Source organism: Antechinus flavipes, chromosome 4, assembly GCF_016432865.1.
Source record: "Antechinus flavipes isolate AdamAnt ecotype Samford, QLD, Australia chromosome 4, AdamAnt_v2, whole genome shotgun sequence".
NCBI classification, from domain to species: domain Eukaryota; kingdom Metazoa; phylum Chordata; class Mammalia; order Dasyuromorphia; family Dasyuridae; genus Antechinus; species Antechinus flavipes.
In genome coordinates, this window is record NC_067401.1 from 4822744 (window position 1) to 4845042 (window position 22299).

A 22299-nucleotide genomic window follows, 5' to 3' on the forward strand; every position below is an offset into this window, starting at 1 on the left:
CCACTTGCTCTGCTCCTTTCTGGAATCAATCAATAAATAAATGAGAGAAAACTGGTATTAATTCCTCGTTCAGAGCCCTGGGCTAAGTTCTGGAGATTCCAGTTCAGAAAGCCTTCACTTAGTGCAGGTGGATCTTGTACACAGCTGTTTATTGAGAGGCTGCCTTCTCCACGGGCCAGACAGCTCCTGGGGATGGGGGAGGGGGTTATTTCTGTCCTCACAAGCAGACAGTAGGCACTCACTAATTATTTGTTGTCTGCCCAGCTGACCCAAAGTGGGGGAAGAGTAAGAAGTGATTGAGACCTAGAGTGGAGGGATAGAAAACAGCATGATTTGCTCCCTGTCCTTTGAGCTACAGAGCCCTTTGCAGTATTTTCCTTTCTGTCCAGGATCTGTCTCCCTGCCTCCCCTTCAGTAATTAGATGAGAAGTTCTAGGAGGGCAGAGAATCAGAGTTTTCTGGGCGACTTGAGCAAAAACAGGTTTGTCCGTGAAATGGAATGAAATCCCGCGGCCTTCGGCCTGGGGAGAAAATAAAGGTCAGAACAAAGCTCTCAATCCAGCTCCATTTTTGTTTTTCCTGCTATTATTTCCCAATGAAAAAAAACTAGCAATCAATTTTTAAAAGCCAGGTGGGCCTCCCGGGCTCCCAATGACCAGAAGATGGGGGAAGAATCAGGCTGAGTCTATTAGAAATTGGCCCTCAGGCCAACAGTTAATTCCCTCTGAATGAGGATGGATGGCAGGGGAGAGATCCCACCTGCCTCCTCCCAGCTTGCCTGCCAGCTTGCCAGGTTTCCTTTTTCTATCTCCCTTCACCAAGAGCTCTTTTGTTTCTGTTTTTCATTCGTTCTTCTGAAAGGGGTATTTGGCTGGTTATTGATTCCATTTCTTGGGAGGATTGCCGTTGGTGGGCGTTATTTCATAGCGAGCAACAAATGCCCTTGAAGTCCGTCCTGCTGCACCCGAGACCCCGAGAGCTTCCTTTTCATCTGGGCGGTCTCCATGTGATATATTTTATAGATAACCATCATGCTTTAGTAATATACTACAATGATTTTTATAGCATTTCATAAGCGGAGACGTCTCCGGGAACATGGAGTCACAGCTCACCGACCCCCCTCCCTGGGATTCTGCGGCAGGGGTTTGGGGGACGCATTTTGCTTTTTGTTGATAGGTTCGGGGTAGGGGAAAGAGAAACTGAGGCAGAAAATGGGACCTGAATTCTAAACTAGTGACTCCTTGTGCATCAGCAAGTCTTGTCTGGGTGCAGCCTCGGCTCTTCGGTGAGAAGGGAGAGACCCTCGGCGCCAGAGCTGCTCTCTCCGGCTCCATGACTGACCAGGGGGAGCCGGGAATGGGCTAAGATTTTCAGGGCAGGCTGGGGACCTCTGACTGAAGGAAGCGGGAGGCTGGAGAAACAATAAGGAAACAACCCCACATTTTAGTTCCCGACCTCCTCCTCCCAGCGGGAGACAGAAGGGCGGAAGCCCAGCATGTCGGAGCTGGAAGCCCCCCGGAATCTGGCCCTCCTCTGGCCAGTGTAAATGAACGTCCAGAAAGAGGAAGGGCGCTGCCGGCGAGACCCCCTGAGACTGGGGCCGGGGTCGTTTTGGGTTATTTTAGCCTTAGCTCTATCCTGGCACGTGGTGATGGATCAGGAGTCACAGGCTTGGAAGAAAGGGGCCGCATCCCCGGTAGTCCCTAAGTTTCCAGAGCCAGAATTTGGGGAATAAGTCGTTTGCACCCGTTCGCCCGCTGGCCGCACATCCCCTCGCCGGAGCCGCTCGCTGCCCGTGGCAGGCGCCCGTGGGGGAGTCTCTCGTGGGATGAGGCCGAGGGTGGGAAGGAGGCCGCTGGCCCCGAGCGCGGCTCGCCCCGGCCCAGGGAGCGTCCCCACTCCCAACCACCACAAGGGGTCCTCCGGCTTTCTCCTGAAGCCCTTCCAGCCTCCGAGGGCAGGAGCCCCCCACATCCCGCCGCTGCTCCCGAGCTCCGAGTTCTGGGCGCCGGGGCAATCCGGGACTCCCGTTCGGCTCCGGAGCCAGAGGGACCTTACGTAACGTTTGACTGTGGATCTAGAGGCTGGGGAAGGTCACTCAGTGTCACCTCACTTTAGAGATTAAGAACCGGAGCCTAAGAGAACGGAAGCTTGTCCAGAACCTCCCAGTAAGCCAGGGGCAAAGCTAGGCTTTGAACCGGTGTCCGTCCCCCCCTCGCTGCCCCCTCCAAAGCCGCGGCGCTTTTCAAGAAAGCAGATCATTTTGCCATCGGGGAAGGTGAAGGCCAGGATTAGGCCCCGCCTTCCGGAGGACGCCCGCTCCCGAGAGCCTCCCCCCCGCCCGGCTGCCTCCCAGCCGAGCCACTTCCAAGGGCCTTCTCGGAGGCCGGCCGGTCCCCCAGCCGCTCTCCCCGCGAGGGTCTGGGCGTCGGTGCCTCCTCAGTCGAAGGAGAAATCCCGTTTCCGATCACCCCCCGGGAGGAGCGTTGTTTCTGTTAGTGCCGGGGAGGGAGCTCCACTCGCTGGCCGATTGCAAAGGCCTGGAGGTGGGCGGGTCCCCAGGTCCAGCCCCGCAGACCCGGCCCAGGGGAGGGGGCGGGGCCCTCGTGACGTGGGCGGATTCGAATCCCGCCGCCCCGCCCCCCAGCCCCCATCAGGGCTCCATTCTCCGCCCGCGCGCCCGCCTGGCTCCTCCCCAGCCCAGCCCAGCCTGGTCCAGCCCGGCGGCGGAGCCGAGTCGGACTCAGACAGGCGCGCGCGCGCACAGGGCGAGCGCCCCAGCCTCTGCTGCCCGCCGGCCTCGGCTCCCGGACTCGCCCGCCCGCCTCGCACCCTTCTCGCCCGGCGGGACGCTGTCGGGGCCGACGGCTGGGCGGCCGCCCCCGAAGGAAGCCCTCCCTCGCCGCTGCTGCCGTGGCGTTCTCGGGGATCCGGCGGGGCTCGTTGGCCGGAGGAGCGGCCCCAGCGGCGGCCCCAGGGGAGCAGACGCTATGGGAACGAGGTAGGCTCCCTCGCCCGCTGGTGGGAACCCGACACGCTTTCCCCGAGGGCTCCCGCGGGGTCTCCCGGACCGCCGGCTGTGGACACTCGCCTCCGCCGAAGGGCCCCTCTCCCGGCTGAAGCGCCCCGGACATTTCGGGCACCCCTCACCCCGGTCTCCGCTCGCGAGCACCCCCTGTCTCCCTGCCCCCCACTCTTCATTCACCGCTTTTCTCTCTCCCTCCGGCGGCTCCCCACGCTTCCCTCCTGCTCCGATCCCTCCCCGTTTCCCCGGCGCGCCTTCCCCCGTGGGGACGGCTTTTCGGCGCTCGGCTCGCTTCCTAGTTTACCTTCGCGCCCCGACTTTTTTGCTCGTGTAGACGCCGCTGGCGGCTGCGAGAAGGGGCTCTCCTGCCCTCAGGTGGGCGCCGTATGGTCCCGGCTTGGAAGGAGAAGGAGGCTCACCGGCCGGAGTGCTGGGGGGGGGGGCTCCCGCCCGGCCGGGGCCCCCGCCTCAGGTCAGCGCTGGGCAAGCGGAGCGGGGGCCGGCCCGGAGCAGGGGTTTCCCAGGCGCCGAGTGAAGGGGAGACTGGTGGCGACCCCAAACCCACGGACGCTCGCTGACACGCTCTCCGGCCTGGCCTCTGGGGGAGGGGACGGTGACCCGAGCGCCGGGGGAGAGCAGCACCCACGCACTGGCACGCAGGGAACCTCCTTGTCATTGCCCTGGCTTCCTGCCGCTCCGCTCCCGGCGCATTGCTGCTCGGCTGCTGGGCTGGTAATTGCGGGGAATGGAGGTGCCCGGTGCCCCGCTGCCCTCGGGCGGGAGCGGGACCTCCCACCGCCGGCCGGCCTCGGGCTGCCCCGCTTCGCATTGTTGGGAAGCCTCGGGCTGGGGGCGCCGAGGTGATCTCTGGGAACTTTCCCAGGCCGCATTCCTCCTCCTGCCGAGGCTTCGTGGGTGGGAGACGGAGCACCCCGGGCCGCCCTGCCGTTGGGCGCAGCGGGAGCACGGGCCGGGAGCAGCGATCCAGGCAAAGTTAAGGCTCCCGGCCGCTCCGGGCCGGCGTGGGACGCTCCCCTCCGCCGGCTTTTTCGCCTTTCTTTGGCTTTTCGCAGTTGCCCCGGAGCGGGGGCGGCCGAGGGGGAGTGCCGGGGTTCCCAGTGAGAGCCCCTTCCCGTTTCTCTGGTCGGCATCTCCATCCCGGCGGGGGAGGGGGGGCGGGGGCTGCGGGAGGAGCTGCTTGCAGCGAGCCCCGGGTCTCTGGGGAGGGGCGGGGAGGCCTGGTGGCCGGCCCTGCACCGGCCCTCCCTGCACTGGCCCTCCCCGCACCGGCCCTCCCTCCACAAGTGGCTCCCAGTCGCGATCGGAAGAAAGCCCGAGCTTTCCCGAAGGCTGAGCTCCCCCTGACCGCCCTCCCCGGGAAGCCCCTGCCGGGGACAGCACCGAGAGCAGCCCCCTCTCCCGGGCTCCAGAACTAGGGCTCCGCGGGGGAGCAGAAGCTTCCCCGGCTCCTCGCTGACTTCCTGGGGGGCCATAAAACTCGCAGAGGCACTTGACTGACTGATCTGAGTCTTAGCAGGAGGGGTGGGGGTGGGGGTGGGGCAGTGCATCAGTCCCTGAGTCTGTGCTAGAGAGGACCCCCACCCCGCCCCCCTCCCGGCCTCTCACCTGGCCACTGGGGTCCCTCCTGGGGAGGCCTGCTGAGCTCCCGTCAGAATTAATGAATGGTTGGGAAGCCTGGGCAGGGACATTAGCCTGGGAAGCTACCACTTAATGCCCCGCTGTGGCCCCGAGGTTGGCGTGGACAGTGCCTGCTGCTGGCTCCCGGAGGGAACCGGATCCGAGGGCCGGGGCTGGGCCGCCACAGGCAGGCTGAAAGGTCCATCCTGCGGGGCCGCGCCAGAGCCCTGCGGGCAACGAGGTGCCCCAGAGGGCCGGGGAGTGGCCGGGTCCCTGCTCTCAGCCCCCTCCTGCCGGGGAAGAACTAGGGATGAGTGGAGGTGGGGAGGGGGCGGCCGCCCGCCCGATGGAAACAGAGAAAGTGCCCTTGAGTGCGGCCCCAGTGCCTCCTAATAGCAGGAATGCAGAACAATTAGTCCCGGGCCAGAGGCTGGCTCCCAGACTGATAAAGGCCGGCTTCGGCTCTGGGGCTGGCTTGTTTACCAATGAACAATGGGGATCTAGGAGGCCTGATGGGGGCCGGGGCCCTGGGCGGGGAAGCTGCCCCTCACCCGAGGGGGCCCGAGGTTCCTAAGTCCTGGGGTCTCCTGCAGGAAGTGCCTGCGGTGTGTGAGTGTGTGTGTGGGATACAAAGGGCCAGGGGATGTGAGTGTGTGTGTGTGTATGTGTGTGTGTGTGTGTGAGAGAGAGAGAGAGAGAGAGAGAGAGAGAGAGAGAGAGAGAGAGAGAGAGACAGAGAGAGCTACGCAAAGGGGCAGGAGGTGTGTGTGTGTGAAAGCTGGACAAGGAGACAGTGTGTGAGTATGTGTGAGTGTGAGAGTGTGTGTGATACAAAGGGCCAGGGGACGTGTGAGAGTGTGTGTGTGTGTGTGTGTGTGTGAGAGAGAGAGAGCACGAGCGTGCTACACAAAGGGGCAGGAGGTGTGTGTGTGTGTGTGTGTGTGTGTGTGAAAGCTGGACAAGGAGACAGGGGATGTGTGTGTGTGTGTGAGTGTGAGTGTGTGTGTGAGAGAGAGAGAGAGAGAGCTGCACAAAGGGGCAGGAGGTGTGTGTGTGTGTGTGTTGTGAAAGCTGGACAAGGAGACAGGGTGTGTGTGTGAGCTGTATGTGTGTGTATATTTGTGTGTGAGCTCTACAAAGGGATAGGGTGTGTGTGTGAGAGAGAGAGAGAGCTACGCAAAGGGGCAGGAGGTGTGTGTGAGTGTGAAAGCTGGATAAGGAGACAGGGGATGTGTGTGTGTGAGCGAGTGTGTGAGAGAGTGTATGTGAGTGAGTGTGAGTGTGTGTGTTTTGTGTATGTGAGTGTGTGTGTGTGCATGCATGTGTGAGTGAGTGTGTGTGTGTTTTATGTGTGAGTGTGAGTGTGTGTGTTTTGTGTGAGTGTGTGTGTGTTTTATGTGTGAGTGTGAGTGTGTGTGTTTTGTGTGTGTGTGTGTGTGTTTTATGTGTGTGTGTGAGTGTGTGTTTTGTGTATATGAGTGTGTGTGTGTGCGTGTGTGTGTGTGTGTGTGTGTGAGAAGCTGTATGAAAGGGCAGGCTTCCTTTTGCTGCCATCTCTAGTTTTCGGGAGCCCAGGCTGGTGGCAGGTGTGTGGGGGCTCACACGGGGATTGGCGGCTACAGCCTCCGAGAAACCCTGTTTAAAACCGTGACTGACCGGTTAAAGGGGCTGGAGGATTGCGCCCCGCCCCTCGAGAATGGTGGGGGGTCCTCATTCTCTGTCACTGTGTTTCCCAGTCAGTCCGTGGTCGCTCACCTGCTTGGCCCAGGGCGGGGCAGGTGCCTGGCCCTGGAAGGGAACTTATCTCACTTGGCGGCTCCTTGATTTTACAGTTGAGGGAACTGAGGCCAGAGGGCTTGGTGGGGGCTCGTCCTGGTTGGTGAGTGGAGAGCCAGGATTCTCAGAAAGGTCAAGCTCTGCACTTACTGCTGGACATTCATGCTTTAAAAAATCACCTGCACTAAGAAAGAGGCGGGCAGGAGCGGCTGGGCTGTCCCTCCCGCTCGGGGAGGCCGGAGCTGCCCTGGGAGGGAGGAAGAATCCGGGAGGCCCCTCGCCCCGGCCTCTTTGCTTTGTGGGTGTCTCCTGGCAGAGCCTTCTTGGTGACGGGCCTGCGGCTCGGCTGGTTGGGTCACGGCCCGTGGGGCTGCCGGGATCCTCCTTTCTTTCCGTCTCCTGCAGAGCAGCTTTCTGGGCTCCGGACGGTGGCTTGCGGAGTGTGGGGAAGCTTCACGGTGCCAGTCCCGTGGCTTAGGCTGCTCCAGGCCCGGAATGGAGGCCCGGGGTCAGAGGGCGTGCTGGAGGTCCCGGGGGCCACAACTTCCCAAGAAGGAGACGGGGCCGGGGGAGTCAGTCAGTGGGAGAGCCCGGGCTCCTGGGATCTCAGTATTCTTTCCATAGGGAGGGGTCTCTGGGAGCCCTTTCTTGCCTTTCCTGGCAGGGAGCAGGTGACCCAATTGTCCACCGCCGGGTAACAAGTGCCAGAGGTGGCGTCCGGGGTCCGGGGGGCTTCGGGCTCAGGATCGGCGGGCTGCGCCTTTTAAAGCCCTCACCTCTCTCAGGACTCAGCTGGGCCACCATCCCCCGGGGGCAGCGTCTCCTGCCTCCCCTACTTGTCCCTCCTTGGATGAGATTGGCTTGTGCCCCATAATGGGCCTGTAGAGGTCATTCATCCAAAACACTTCCTTTATGGCCAGAAGCCGAGGCCCCCAGAAGGTTAAGGGCCTGACCCCGCACGGGTGAGAAGTCTCCGCCCCCTGTTATCTTGGACTCTCCTCCCCTCCCTCCGGGAGGTCTCGGGACTAGAAGATTCCCATCCCCAAAAGTGAAAGGATGTTTGCCCCTGAGTGAGGAAGCCTTGGAATCAGCTCCTTGGAGTCCAGCCTGTTGGCATCCCCCCTCCCCCTCTGGCCAGAGGCTTGGGGCAGGAACTCTCGCAGCCTTGAAATTTAGTCTGTTGTTATTCAGTCGGGGCCGATTCCTGGGGACCCACTCGGGGTCTTCTTGGCCGAGAGACAGGGGGTGGCCTTTTTTTCTTTAGCTCATTTGACAGGGGAGGAAATTGAGGAAAAGAGGGTGAGCTGAGTGGGCCGGGGTCACGCAGCTGGCATCCTGGGGCCAGGCCGGGCACCCCAGCCCCTTCGCCAGCCAGTGCCCACGAGATTGCTGGACATCTGGAAGTGGTTCCGCCCGGGGAGCTGCCTCTGGGGCCGCCGCTGGCTTCTCGCTGGAGCTCTCCCAGCAAGCTCCGCCAGCCCCTCCACGGCTTCCACCTCAAAGGGCCTGGCAGACCCAGAGTCAGGGGCTCCACTGATTGGAGGTTGGGGAAGGGGATGCAGTGCCTGACTCCTCCCGTGCGCTGGCCCCTCTCTACCCAACGGTTGCTTGGCGAATGAGAAAGGGCCAGTGAGATGGCTGAGATGGGCTCCCCGAGGCCCCGGGACTTCCTCATTAGAGGCCTCCCTCTGTCTCCGCTGCCGTTCGTTAGGGCTGCAGCAATGTCAGCCAGAGCGCTCTGGTGATGAGAGCCAGGAGAGAATCGGGGGCTGCCCTGCTGACTGGGGGGCTCCCCACACCGGGCCGGGGGGGCTGCCGGCCTCTCAGAGCCCGTGCTCTCCGGCAGAAGCAGCCTCCTGCCTCCCCGGGCGGACGGGGCCCAGGCCCCTTCGCCTCCATCCTCATCCCTGGCCCATGGAGATTGGGGAAGCGTCCTAGCAGAGCTAGCCCAAGGTGAAGACCTTTGTGCTGGGCCTCAGGCTGCGGTCCTTAGGATGAGGTGGGTTCTTCCCACTCCGAGATGGGAGATCATAGTGAGGCTGGAAATGACGGAATGACGAGCGAAGCTCTCGGCATCTCTATGGAGCAGCTTTGTTCCGTCCGGTTCTGGGCTTCGGGTGTTATTTAACACAGCTCATTGTGCCGTTCCCATCTCGTTCCCTACTGTGTGCGCTCCTGTGAATCAGTGAAATAGCATCTGTATGTTATATACTTAAACTTTAAAAGTTGTTTTATTTTTACAAGGTGGCGGCCGCCGCATAGAAAAACTCTCACCTTTATCAATCCATTGTAAACAATACAAAATGAAACATAATTTAAGTGACGAGTTGGAAAAATTTTTAATAATTAACCTCACAGTCTGTTGTCCCAGGCAGTTGGAAAGGGGGGGCGGGGGATGGAGAGGGGAGTAGGTCCACCATTATCCCAGCAATGAAATAGTATATTTTGCATTTATCCCCCCAGGGTCTTGTTTTTGGGCCCTCGCTTAGTCCAGGAACTTTTTTTCTAGGATATTTCGGTTTGTTTTCTACTTTCTTTCTTGCCATCATCGTCATCTTCTCAAGATTCTCCCACTCCACTCAAATGCTCCATTTTGTACCATCAAGGCAAGGCCCGCCTGGGATGCCTTGAAACTGTCAGCCTGGTTGCCCGCCTCCTCCGCGCCCTGCTTTGTCCATCAGCTCCCAGAAGGCACGACTACACTCAGAGCAGAGTTCTCGGCTCCTTTCTTTATCTTGGGGTTAGCTGCTCGTGTTAATCATTCCCGCTTCTTTCAGCCTCTTGCTTCAGTGTGTACAAGCCTTGGGCATCCAGGGCCAGCTCCACCGCCCGATTTATTCTGACCCCTGGGCCCAAGATGGCTCTGGAGGAGAAAGTGAGGCAGCTGACCTGGCCCAGCCCCCCCTCGCTTAAATCCCCTTCACCTGCATGTCCGGGCGGCAGATCCCCCACATCTTGGAGAAGGAAGGACAGACATCAGCAAGGCTTTGGGCCGTTTCCGGGGACAGCGATATCCACGTGTGTCCCTCTGCCTGGTGGACGGCCACGGACAGGGCTCTTACAGGTATCGCCGCTATAAATACTTTTTGTCAATATGGCCGCTTTCCTTCAGTCTATGACTTTCTTGGTGGCTCCGTACTCATCATCGGTCAAAGGGCAAGCACTTTTGATGTTTCTACCTTTTTTTCCTCTGTCCACACTTGAAAAAAAATTTTTTAATGAAAATATGTTTATCATGTTATTTCTAAGGGGTCGTTCAGTCATTTCTGAAGCTTTGTGACCCTATTTGGGTTTTCGTTGACAAAGATATTGGAATGGTTTCCCATGTCTTGCTCCGGCTCATTTGACAGATGAGGAAACTGAGGCAGACAGAGGAAGCCACTTGCCTGGATTAGTGTCAGAGGGCTGATTTGAACTCTGGAACACGAGTCTTCCTGCTTCCAGGCCAGTGCGAGGATTTCATTAGTGAAGGGAACTTCTGGTGTTGAAAATCCCTTCAGTGGCGCAGATCTCCAGGTTACCCCTTTCAGACTTGCTTCTGTGTCCCCGGAGGAGGAACCCTGTGGCTCTGATTCTTTGTTCTCTATGTAAATGAAGCAGCCTTTTCCCCTGCAGCTAGAGGATACCGCAGTGCAGGGAGCCTGGAGTCCGGTCTTTGACTTCCTTGGTGGCTACATACTCATTAGCGGGTCAAAGAGCAAGTCCTTGGGATGTGAGGCTGGCAGTGAACTGTGGGAACCTGGGCAAGTCTCTCTCTGCCAGTTTTCTCATCTGTGAAATGGGGATGGTAATAGCAACTCTCTCTCCCAGGACCGTGGTGAGAATCTAATGAGATAATATTTGAGAAGCATCCTGCCACCTTAGAGCCCTAAAGCAAAGTGAGCTATCGTCATTATCACGATTATTATTATAAAATCAATCCAAGTTGTTTTGTGGAATGGTTGGATCATTAATTCTATTAATTGGATGATCCTATTTTCTCTGGCCATCACCTTCTCCCAACCATGACGTTATCCCTTCCCCATCTTTGAGCAGAAGAAATCTTGTATAATTTTAAAATGTCTTTCTGATGCAGTATTTTTATTTAACATAGATCTACTTGTGGCCTATGACTAAATATTAACCCAAATTTTAAATAAGATGCTGTAGACATCCCATAAAAGAAAAAGAAAAAAAAATAGAGTTCTTGAGTCTGGAAGGGAAAGGAAAAAAAATTAGGTGGATTTTCTAGATCATGGGGGTGCAGCGCCCCTAACACCCTAAACCCCTTTCATTTCCCCCACAAAAGGGACCTCTTTTGTGCAATCTGGATGTGAGGTTAAATTTCAGAATTGTTTATATTCTCTTGGAGTTTAAAGTCACTAATCGGCAGAAGATGTACCTAGAGAGAATGGGAGAATTAATGCTATCTATGGACCCTTGGAGATCCAGATTCAGCTCCAAACACCTCTAATGGCTGAACTTTGTTCACAGGGTCCAGATGGCCAGGTGTGGTCATACTGATTTGAATGCAGGCTTTCCTCCCTCACACGTCTCATACCCTATTCATTGTGCTACCTCTCCTTCCCCTGATAGGCTCTTAAAATCCCTGATAAAGTAAATAGCCACAAACCCAAAGTCAACAACTTAATACCTGGGTAACTTTGAATGAGTCATTTGAATGTTTGGAGCCTCAGTTTCCCTTTCTGCCAGATGAGGAAGCTGATAATATCTGAGCTCCCTTCTAATACTGGCTTATAGTATTATATTATATAATATATAGTTTATATTATATAGAATATATATATAGTATTATGTTCCTGAGGGCAGGAATCGTTCATCCTTTTTCTAATTCTTTTTGGTTTTTTTATCACCAGCACCTAACACAGTGCTGGACACATAGTAGGTGCTTGACAAATGCTTACTGGATTAGATCTTAATATGGAAGATGGACGAGAAAAGGATTGTGAAGGACAGTCCTGAGATTTTTGCTGCAGTGAAGAAGATCTCCAATTGTTTTCTAGTCTAGTGAAGAAAAAAAAAAATAAGAACAGGAATTATCTCTCTGGGCTGTAGTTATTCTGGTCCCAATAGATGGTCCATTGGACCAAGCCTTGCAGATTTGGGGAATGACTGATGTTTCTGGCCCTTTGGTTTTTTGGTTCCTTTTCATCATGAAAATAAAGGGAGGGAAATTAGAAAAGATGGCTGTCTGCTCGAGTTCCCAGCCTGAGATGGGAAGACTCACCTTCCTGAGTTCAAATCTGGCCTCAGGTGCTTCCTAGCTATGGGCCTGGACAAGTCACATCACTCATTTTCCTCCTCTGTAAAATGAGCTGGAAAAGGAAATGGCCAAGGGGTCCCGAAGTCGGGAATGAACTGAATGACTAAATAACCATAAAGCAGAAAAGCTTCCCTTTGGCAGATCTTGCTAAGAGGGAGATACTTTCAGGGTGTATGATCTCTGATGGCCTCTGAGTAGGGATTCTCCTCTCACCCACTTAGATTTGATCTTCCAGGTCTTAATCTTTGTGATTCTTGGCCACCTCCTCCCTTAAGCAAGTGCTCCTGGGGATTTTGGAAGGTACCTTCTGGCATTGCCTAGTGCTGGTGGATACCAGAGTTGCTCTTATAATTGACCTCCCAGAATCATAGATTTAGAACTGGAGACACCTGAGAAAACGTTTTATAGAATACTTTAAGTTTGCAAAGTTCTGTATCCATGTTACCTCATTCCAGCCTCACAACAACCTTGTGATTTACACATTTTACAGATGGGGAAATTGAGTCTTCGAGAGATTCAGTGACATTCACACCCCTTGAAGTGTCCGAGAGGCAGGACTTAAACTCGTGGTTTCCTGGCTCCCAAATTCTGCACTTTATCCATTTGATCACTCAGTTGACAGGGCTCTCTTTTTACACCCAGGGAAACCGAGACTCGGAAGGATTAAGGTCACAGAGGTAGCCAATCTGGTGAATTTTTCGCCTTCCCACCACCATGCTCTATTCTACCTGTCTGGTCCTGGGTTTCCCCAATGCTGTTAAACTAGGCTTTGTGATGGCAGAAGGGGCTCCGTTGTTATTGAGGGTTGGATTCTGATGCAGAAGAAAATGATTAGTGAATGAGTAGAAGGCCCTGTTATTGGGGGTGGAAGAGATGGGGAAGGATCTTTAATGCAGGCGTCGTGAGGAGTGTTTGGGGCTGCTCAGGCTGGAGAAGAAAGCATTCTGCTGAGAGGATGGGGAGCCATCACAAACCCTGGTTCTGGAGGTCAGCTCCTATCTCCGACACCGTCTGTGAGATCCTGGGGCTGGGGGGAATGGGGAGGTTGGGAGGGAGAGTCTCTTAACATCTCGTAACCCTGGCAATGGAAGCACTTGCAAAATCGAAATTCCCTTGCAAGACCTTGATCTCCTGATGTCATTGATCCTCTCAGAGGACAAAGTACAACCACCACAAAGCACTAACCGAGAATACATTGGAGGAGGGGGTGACAGGGCCCAGGTTCTGAATTGTCTCCTTCCCCAAAATACTCTAGAGAAAAGTGGGAGATCGTGGGCACCTTCCGATTTCCGATTTCGGTCATAAAGAGTGGGCCGATTCTGTTCTCTGGGAGCCACTGAGGCAGCTTTAGCTTTGGGACGAAAATCTCACAAATTAAAGGTGTTTTGAAGTGGGATGGGCTACCTCCAGAGGTAGTGAGCTCCTTGTCCCTGGAGAGATGCTGAGGAGGTCTCTTCCTTCCAATTCTGACTTTCGATGACAGTGATTTGGAAACCCATTTTTCTTTGATCATTTTTGAATTCTTAGCATAATAGGACTTTGAATTGGAAAGAGCCTTTGGAGAAGATTGTCACTTCCAATTATTTATATTTGTAGTCAACCAAGAGCAGAGAAAGGAATTCATTGCCTTAGGGTCCTAGTCAAGCTTCATTCTTATTTGGGAAAAGCTTTATTTCTATTATTCTAATTCTCAGAAACTTCAGTTGGTGAAATGAATAATGGGCTTGAATAACGAATGATGGGCTGGAGTGCAAGTGCAGACTCCAATTTCCTTACCAATTTCCTGAGTATGGGTAGGGGGCTGCCCTAGGGGACGGGACTGGGTTTAAATGTAGTTTCTGCCCCTTTATGAGCTTTCCACCCTAACAAAAGGAAGGCGTCCTGCCTTCCCAGCTCAGCCCTGCCAATTCTAACTCCGATGAGTGCCAGGCCATAACTTCCTTCTTGGAGATTTCTTGCCGGAGAGGCTACAGAACCAGCCTAGAAATCAGGGTTCAAGCCCCCCTCCCCACCTCAAGATAAAACCAAGTCAGCCGGCCAGCATTAAAGCACCTACTATGTTCTGTATGTTGTAGTTTGTGCCTGAAAAAAGAGCTAAGAATCCTGACCCTCAGGGAGCAACATGCAAACTACTATATGGAAACCAGATTTCTAGAGGGTAAATTGGGATACTCTCTGAGGGATCTCATGTTAAGGGGGAGAGGGAACAGTTTTTGCCAGGAAGTGGGATTTTAAGGGAGGTTGGAGAGAGACCCGTGAGAGGAAAAGGGAGAGAGAAAGGGGATGAGTCGCTGGCATGGGGGACCAAAAGTGGAAATGTCGGGAGTGGGGCTGGAGAGGGCATCATCTGGTACACAGACCAGCCAAAAGGCCAGGTCACCGGAGATTTTGATTTCTCTTATGTGGGGAGGGGGAGTGAGGTGTAAGTAGACTGAAAAGGGAGGAAGGGGCCATATTCTGAAAGGCTGTCAAAGCTGAGGAGAGGATTTGACCCTTAATCTTGGAGGTCACGGGGAGCCCCTGGAGTTGACAAGGGAGACTTGATGGCATGGGCAAATCTGCCCTATGGGGAGTAGACTTTGCTATCTGTATAACTATGGGCAACCCTGAGACTGTGGGGAGGGGAGTGTCCCCACTGTCAGTGACAGAGCTGGGGCACCCCCCCACTTTCCATGGAGGCTCTAAGGGAATCTTAGCATCCATCTAATGGAAGTGAGGTCTTTTCATAAGTAAAAGGTCAAATGGTTTCTCCTCAGTTGGAGAACTGAGGGGAGAAAGAAGGCCTGAAAGGCCCGGGACTCCTTCCCCCAAAGCCAGAGGTGAGCTTTTCTTGGCTGTTCCACAGTGATTTCTGTGCCAATATTTCAAATCAACACTTGAGTCTGAGAAATAATCTTTGATATGTGGAGGACCATTTAAATCTTGTTTTCTCATATTTTAAAATCTTTTTTTTTCTTTTTTGTATTGCTCTTTCTTAAGAGTTCGCATTTGACAGCACACCTATTTTCCCCAGTGGTTGTATGGTGATCTAATAGTTGACATCCTGAAGTTAGCAGCCATTATAAATCCAGGGAACTTGATTCCGGAAGCTGCAGAGCCATCCATCAAAGCCCTGTAATCACATCATGCTTTTCTTCATGCTCCCTAAAAAACACATCAGGAGGAAGAGACCTGGAAATGAGACCTTGGAAGTACCTGCCGTGGAGGGTTCAAATCTAGGCTGGGCAGTCAGAGAAGTGTAGATACAAGTTGGAAAAGACCTCAGAGGCTTCCTCAACTTCCAGAGGGGAGGGAAACAAGTCAGAGAAAATCTCCCCCGGGGTCTCCTGTTAATAAAGGATCGAACAGGATTCACATCCAGATCGTGCTCCAAATGTTTGCCCACTGTATAGTTCTCCAAGGCAGGAATATCATATGTGTGAGAGAGTGTGAGTGTGTGTGGTGTGTGTATGTGTGTGTGAGAGAGACAGAGAAAGAGAGAGAGTGTGAGTGAGTGTGTGTGTGTGTGTGAGAGAGAGAGAGACAGAGAGAGTGTGTGTGAGAGAGAGAGTGTGTGAGTGTGTATGTGTGTGTGTGAGAGAGACAGAGAGTGTGTGTGTGTGTGTGTGCAAGAGAGAGAGAGAGACAGAGTGTGTGTGTGTGTGTGTGTGTGTGTGTGTGTGTGTGTGTGCAAGAGAGAGAGAGAGATAGAGAGTGTTTGTTGGATTAGTTTGTACTTGGAGCCGATGTTCCCTGGCTTTCACTAAATGTTCTTCAGCTACAGAATGGCCATAAGAGGCATGGTGGGTAGAGAGCCGGCCTTGGTTGAGAAGGAGTTGGGTTCAGGTCCTGAGGCTCTGTGGTTCTGGCCCAGTTACTTAACTGTTCCATGTCCCGGGCAATTCGCCGAGACTCTGAGTGACAGAAAAGGTCCTTGTCCGAACTGATAGTTTCCTCATGGGGATTCCCACATCTTCACCAGTGTGGACACGGGGCTAGACTCCCCAAACAAGCAACAAATGAAAGCCCTGACTGCCAGCTGGGAATGTGACATAAATCCCCCTGGACTTCCAAGAACCGACTCTTCGGGTGTGTGTGGACGTTGATTTCTGGGGGGTGAGAGTCGGGTTCTCTGGAAGCTGAGATGGTTTCGTGGAGGAGAAAAGACTTTTTTTCAGGGTCATCATAGGCGGGCCCTGGAGGTTTCCGTATGGGTCCCTTAAGACACAGTAAAGCCGTCCCTGAGATTTAGGCCGTTGTCGTGGTTCTCAGCAGAGGGTGAGGCTCCTCCTGGCGAGCCATTCTTGGAGAGTGCTCCCTGGACTACTTTGGATGCATTTGTTTGTATTTTCTTTCTGGGTCTTTGTGGACACCCCGGTCCGTTCAGAGCCGCTTAGAGGCCCTCAGAGAGCGAGCTGGCCGGTATCTGGCCTTAAGGTATCAGGAGTTCTAATGTTTTCTGACTTGATTTTCATAATCCCATGAGGTGAGCCCCTAGATCAGCCCATTTAACGAGCCAGGAGATGAATGCTCTTCAAATTCTGTTGTCTTGGCCCTGCTTCCTTGGTGATTTTAGACTGGATGGAAGAAAGACTCCCCAAATGAGAACGGTCCAAGAGGGGAATGGGATTTCGTCTGGAGTAGAAGTTCCTAAATGGGTTCTGAGTCACTATCCCCAGGAGGCCTCACTTCCAGCTTGTGAATGCCCTCCGTGTGTGTGTGTGTATGGAGGGAGGTACTGCCAGGTACTGGGGACATAGGCGTAGTCAGCGAACCCCTACTTTCCCCCAGAGAAGGCTCCGCTTCCTCACAGTTTCAGGCTGTCCCAAAGTGGAACGGGCTGCTGGGTGGTAAAGGCTTCCCCATCACCGGAGGGCCTTTGATCAGAGTGGGGGTTCCCTATTTGTCAGGGAGGTTGGAGAAGGGATTCTTGCTCATGCTGCCGGGGAGATGGTAATTGAGGTCCCTTCTGAGCCCAAGAGGCTGTCGTTAAGGTCTATTGTGCTGCTCTTCTGGAATAAAGGGGCATGAGCCCTTTGGCTTTGCTTGGTCATCATGTCCATTGAGTCTCAGATCTAGGCCATTCCAGGTTGGTGCCGGCGGCGATCGGGTGGCTTCCAGATAACACAAAAGCAGAAAGCGTTGACCCATGCGAGGTCCGTCTGCCCGCGACACCGGGGAAAATGTCGAGATCGCCCCGTTAGTCATCACTTCCTATTAGTCATCAGGAATGGACGGCAGCCTTGGCTTGCCGGCTCGCTGTCCTGATTTACAGACAAGGAGGCTTCATCCCACTGCCCCGGAACATGAAAATGGACTAACAAAATTATTCTCCCGGGTTAATCATTATCCCTTCCCCAGGGTCTCTTATTAAACCCCGCTGTGCCTTTTGGACTGTTAATGATTCAAGTCAGCCTTGCTTTAGTTGGGGGATTTTATCAGGTCCCTTCTCTTGTCCTCAAAGGGGGGGGCAGCAGGGGAAAGGAATTGGGCCCCTGTTGGGAGGAGGAGGAAGACGAGGAGGAGGAGGGTGGGTGAAGAGCTTTTGCCTGGGGCTGGTCCTGCTGGTGGGATAAGATATTGAATAACACCCTAATGCATTCAAATTTATTCAGCTCAATTTCGTTTTCTCCTCCTTCGCTCCCACACTCCAAATCCATTTCATGCACCAAAAGTTACTAGGATTCTTAACTCAACAGATTGAGAATTTCTCGAGGGCAAAACCTCGGTGTAATCTGTTACCTGTAGCTCCTGATACAAGAGTTCTATTAAAAATGGGCTGTGCTGACTGATGGAGTCCAGAGAATTCTGCTGCATCCTCGAATGGAAGAGCTTTCCCTGGAGCGGGGGTAGTGCTCAGGGATTCTGGATCTTGAAGGGCCAGGGGGGACTTTCACCTTTTATGTATTCATTAACCAGTTGTGAAGAACTCTGTGCAGAGGGGGAGCAAGCCGGGTCCAGAGGAAAGAGCCCTGGATTGAGGATTAGAAGCCCTGGGTTCCAATGGTGATTTTTTAGCATTCTAGCTATGTGATCTTTATAGCCTCTCTGAACCTCAGTTTCCTCAGTTGTAAAATAGAGAGAAGGGTGGCCAGGTGATGGAGTCCCTTATAGCTTCTCTGAACCTCAGTTTCCTCAGTTGTAAAATAGAGAGAAGGGTGACCAGGTGATGGAGTCCCTTATAGCTTCTCTGAACCTCAGTTTCCTCAGTTGTAAAATAGAGAGAAGGGTGACCAGGTGATGGAGTCCCTTATAGCTTCTCTGAACCTCAGTTTCCTCAGTTGTAAAATAGAGAGAAGGGTGGCCAGGTGATGGAGTCCCTTGTAGCCTCTCTGAACCTCAGTTTCCTCAGTTGTAAAATAGAGAGGATGGGTGGCTAGGTGATGGAGTCCCTTGTAGCCTCTCTGAACCTCAGTTTCCTCAGTTGTAAAATAGAGAGGAAGGGTGGCCAGGTGATGCAGTGGATAGTGTGCCGTGCCTGAAGTCAGAAAGACTTATCTTCCTTGAGTTCAAATCCATCCTCAGACACATCCTAGCTGTGTGACTCTGAACAAGTCACTGACTGCTGTTTGCCTCAGTTTCCTCATCTGTAAAATGAGCTAGAGAAGGAAATGGCAAACCATTCCAATATCTTTGCCAAGAAAACCCCAAATGGGATCACAGAGAGTCAGACAGGACGGAAAGGATTAAACAGCAACAAAATGGAGATACTCATTCGTTGGGTAATGAAAGTATTACATAGAAATCTGTGTTTGTATTTCATATGAAATCATTAAAGACCCTCAGAATTTGAATTGGGAAAGACCCGTGATCTCAGCTAACCAGCCCCAGACATTCCCAAGAAGGAATCCTTTTCCAGTATCTTGACCGAGGGTCCATTTGTGCTGGGTCAGGCCCACCTTAGTGGGCTCTCCACTGTCATCCAGAAACGCCAACCTTTGTGGACAGTTATATAAACCAGGCTCCAGTCGGAGTCTCTGCTGATGTGAGAGCACTCGGTGCTTACATTTTCCCCTGATTGTCCTTGTTGTCCATTATCCATCAGGAGACTGAGTTCCCTGTGGTGACCCCAGTCTGGCTTTCTTAGTTGGACAGCTCCCTGGAATCGCGGCTGGAGTCAGACTTGGTTGTGGGGTCTCTTTCCCACCTTTGAGGGGGAATCCTCTCAAGTATTCAGCAACGAGGGTGGGCAGCAGATCATGACAGGCTCTGCACTTTGTCTCTCATGTAACCATAGGCAAGAAGTACCTTCACAACATCCCAAAGTTCTTGCTGACCTCATCTACCCTTGTAGCAATTCCCTTGTGGAAGTCGAGCAATAATGGGCCTTCTGGCTTGTCCAGGATTCCCTGCTAGGGTGTCCCTGGCTGGAGAGGTCCATCATCCAAGTGCTGCTTGAGGTTGCTCTTAATGAGATCTTCACTTCCTCCTCCAGCTGTCCCCTCCTTGTGGGGGGGAGTCCTGATTGGTGACTGCCCATTTCCATGAAAGTCTGAGCTGTCATCCTTGCTCACTGCCTTCCCAAGACACAAGTGCCCTTCATTCTACACCATCCCTCCCCCATCGAAGAACTATGAGCTCTGGTCATATCCACCCTTCCATTGCTTCTGGGTTGGTGGATTTTGTTTAGTCCTTTCAGTCCTGTCCGACGTTCTGTGACTCCATTTGGGGTTTTCTTGGCAAAGGCACTGGAATGGTTTGCCATTTCCTTCTCTAGTTCATTTTACGGATGAGTAAACTGAGGCAAGCAGCCATTAGTGACTTGTCCAGAATCACACAGCTAGGATATGTCTGCGGATGGATTTAAACTAACTCTTCTACCTCCCTTAGGCTCCATCCAACTTTCTGGTCACCTTCTGGACCCATCCTTGGGGAAGCAACTTTGCCCTTTGTTACTGCCCCCATCAGAAGGTAAGCTTTTTAAGGGCCAGACTTTGGTTTTCTACCCTTACACTGGCCATTTGCTGAGCACTTTTTGAGGCAGCAAACCTCTAAGATTTGAGTCCTTTTTTACTTAGCTCTGGTAACTCTTCTCACGGTTGGGTTGAAATCTGTCTCACCGGTTGCCAGTGGAACAAAAGTCTCTTTCCTTCCAGTTTTTGAAAACAGCTATTATAGCTTCACTTAATCCTTTTCTCTTTCGATTAAATGCCCACGCTTTTTGCAACCCTTTATGAATGGTTGTAGAACGCTTAACACGGTGCTTATTTCTTGAAATTCGCTCTATGTTTTCAGGCCAACTCCATCCCTTTGGTCAAGATGAGGTTGATCCCATCACCCTAGTCTGCTTCTCCATTTTAGAGTGAGGAGGCCAGAAGCGGCTGAAACGTTCTTACCGTCTGACCGGCTGAGTGGCAAATGAGATGGTAGCCACTGGGCAGGTTGCCGTATGTTTTTGTGGAGAGGAAGGCCGATTTATTTCCTCATTCGGACCCCTAGGACAGCTTGATATCACGCGCACATTTTTATTTTTATTTTTATTGAGGCACATTTTACAAGCTTGTAAGCCTGTTTGTGGCCAATTAAAACCGAATTTCCCCCTGATGAATTCTCACTGAAACCTCTCTCCCTTCCCCTTTTCTCTTCCTACCCTGAGCAAATGTTTGAAAATTTTCTAAATTAATGATTTGAGCCAAAATGCTTAGAACCAAATTCTCCGAAACTGTGCTGAAAATGGTTTTTTCTTTATGTTCGAGGACTTTTTGCAGTCCCGGCTTTGCCTTTGGTACATTTGAGATTGTTGTGCATAAATATTTATGATGAGACAAGTAAATGGCACAGCGGATTAAGTGCTGGAGCTGGAAGGAGGAAATTCTCCTACCTGAGCTGTATTTGAATCCTCCCTCTGACACCGGCTGTGTGACTTTGCAGATGGGCAGGGAGAAACGACAGAATTGATCCTTGAGACAAGTAGGGAGAAGGCTCTGATAGAGATCTGTTAGCTCCCTGATCCCAATCTCTGGGAAGATCATCCAGTCTGAAATCTAAGTTATGTCAAAGCCCTGAGAGCAGCCTCACCTTGCTTTGCCGGGTCAGAAATCCCAGTCATGTCCCCGAGGTTAAAATTTCCCTACAAAATCTCCTTGTGGACATCCCTTGACTGCTGCTTTCCTTTGGTCAGTCCACCTCTCCCTTTGCCTCCTGGGATCTTTCTCCTTCCCCTTCCTCATGGTATCTCCCCTAACTCCACTATGCTTCCCAAACCTGCTTCTCCTTAACAGCTAGCTGACTCTTAGGGTGCCGAGTCCCTTTCGGGATTTAGCCTGCCAGCTAAGGACGTGCCCCTATTTAATGAGGGGCTCCCTTTCTGCTGGGCAATTGTGAGTTCCACTGAGGAACTTTGTCTTTCTGTACTCGCCCACTCTATTTTATAGTTGCCATTCCCGGTGTCTTATTTTGTCTGTAAGCTGTTCCCCTAAATCAGTCTCCCTTTTGCCAAAGAGAATGGCCAGTGCGAATTCTTCCCGTGCCCGAACCCCAGCTTTTGCCTACCATCATCAGGGGTCTCTATCATCCATATCAACACTGGACAAGTCATTTATGCTCTTAATTTTCTCAGCTGTAAGATGGGGATAATGTTAGCCCCTACCTCCAAGGACTGTTGCCTGGATTGATGTTTGTAAAGCACTTGTAAATGCTGTAGGCGACCTTGAGGGCTTGCAGAGTATTTTTTCAACCATTTCTGAGGTGCAGAGGCTGATGTTTTTTTTTTTTTTCTTTTTTTCTTTTTCTTGTATTTCCAGCTCTTAGCTTGCCCACGGGAGCACTTAATAAATGCTTGTTTCTTGAATAAATGTACTTCTCTTAGATGGTGGCAGACTAGGCAGGGGATTCTGGGAGACCCATGTTCAAATTCCATTCCTGATCTTACTAAGTCATATCCTCTCATTGAGCCTCAGTTTCCTTTGCTGTAAGATGGAGTTTATTATATTCATAGTCTTCAGCTCCCAGGATGGCTTCCCCAAGGAAGGGGAAGGGCTTTGCAGACCTTGGAGCACCATATAAACGTGAGCCTTCTGGCTGGCCCTGGCAGCAGGGTTCACCTTGGGCCAGACTTCCTGGCAGTGCTGGGGAACTCTAGCCAGGTGGCAGTGAAAGCGATTCATGAATTTTCTCCTTAAAAGTGAAAAGCCCCCAGCCTGCTTCTGGCTGAAAGGATTTAGCAATGATTACAGCTGAGACTTTTCAAATGTTCCAGCTTTCCCATTCTCCGAGGAAACCTTTGGGAACATCCTTCCCCAAGAGCGCAAAGGAAGCCGGCTCTCCGAGGCGAGTGAGACATCTGCCTTTGCAAACCCAGAGAATTTTTTGTCAAAACAGACCTGCAGCTGTGGAGGTGGAAAGCCTTTCACAAACCAAATCCTGGCAAAGCTCGCCGAGGCTGCCTCTTCGGGGCTGCTGATGGGCTTTGGGCTCTGACAAATTGAGCCGCTTCCCGGCCCACAAATGAGGGAATTAGGGGAGAGGTCCAACTTGGCCACCGAAATCCTCAGGCTGGACGGTCACGGAGCGATTGGCGGCCTTCCCCTGCGTGGATTCTAGCCCCAGATTATCTTCAATTGGGCCATAATCTGTGCCATCTGGCCGGCTGCCTCTCCGATGTGCCAAGGTCTTGGCT

General features: G+C 52.8%; 1 protein-coding gene across 1 annotated transcript in view; it reads left to right on the forward strand.

The window, feature by feature from the left end:
- Positions 1–2761: 2761 nt before the first annotated feature.
- SH3BP4 (SH3 domain binding protein 4) overlaps positions 2762–22299 on the forward strand; it is a 105429-nt gene continuing 85891 nt past the window's right edge. The window contains exon 1 of the mRNA XM_051998903.1: positions 2762–3001. The gene's annotated coding sequence lies outside the window, so the exon portion shown is untranslated. The remainder of the gene's footprint in view (positions 3002–22299) is intronic.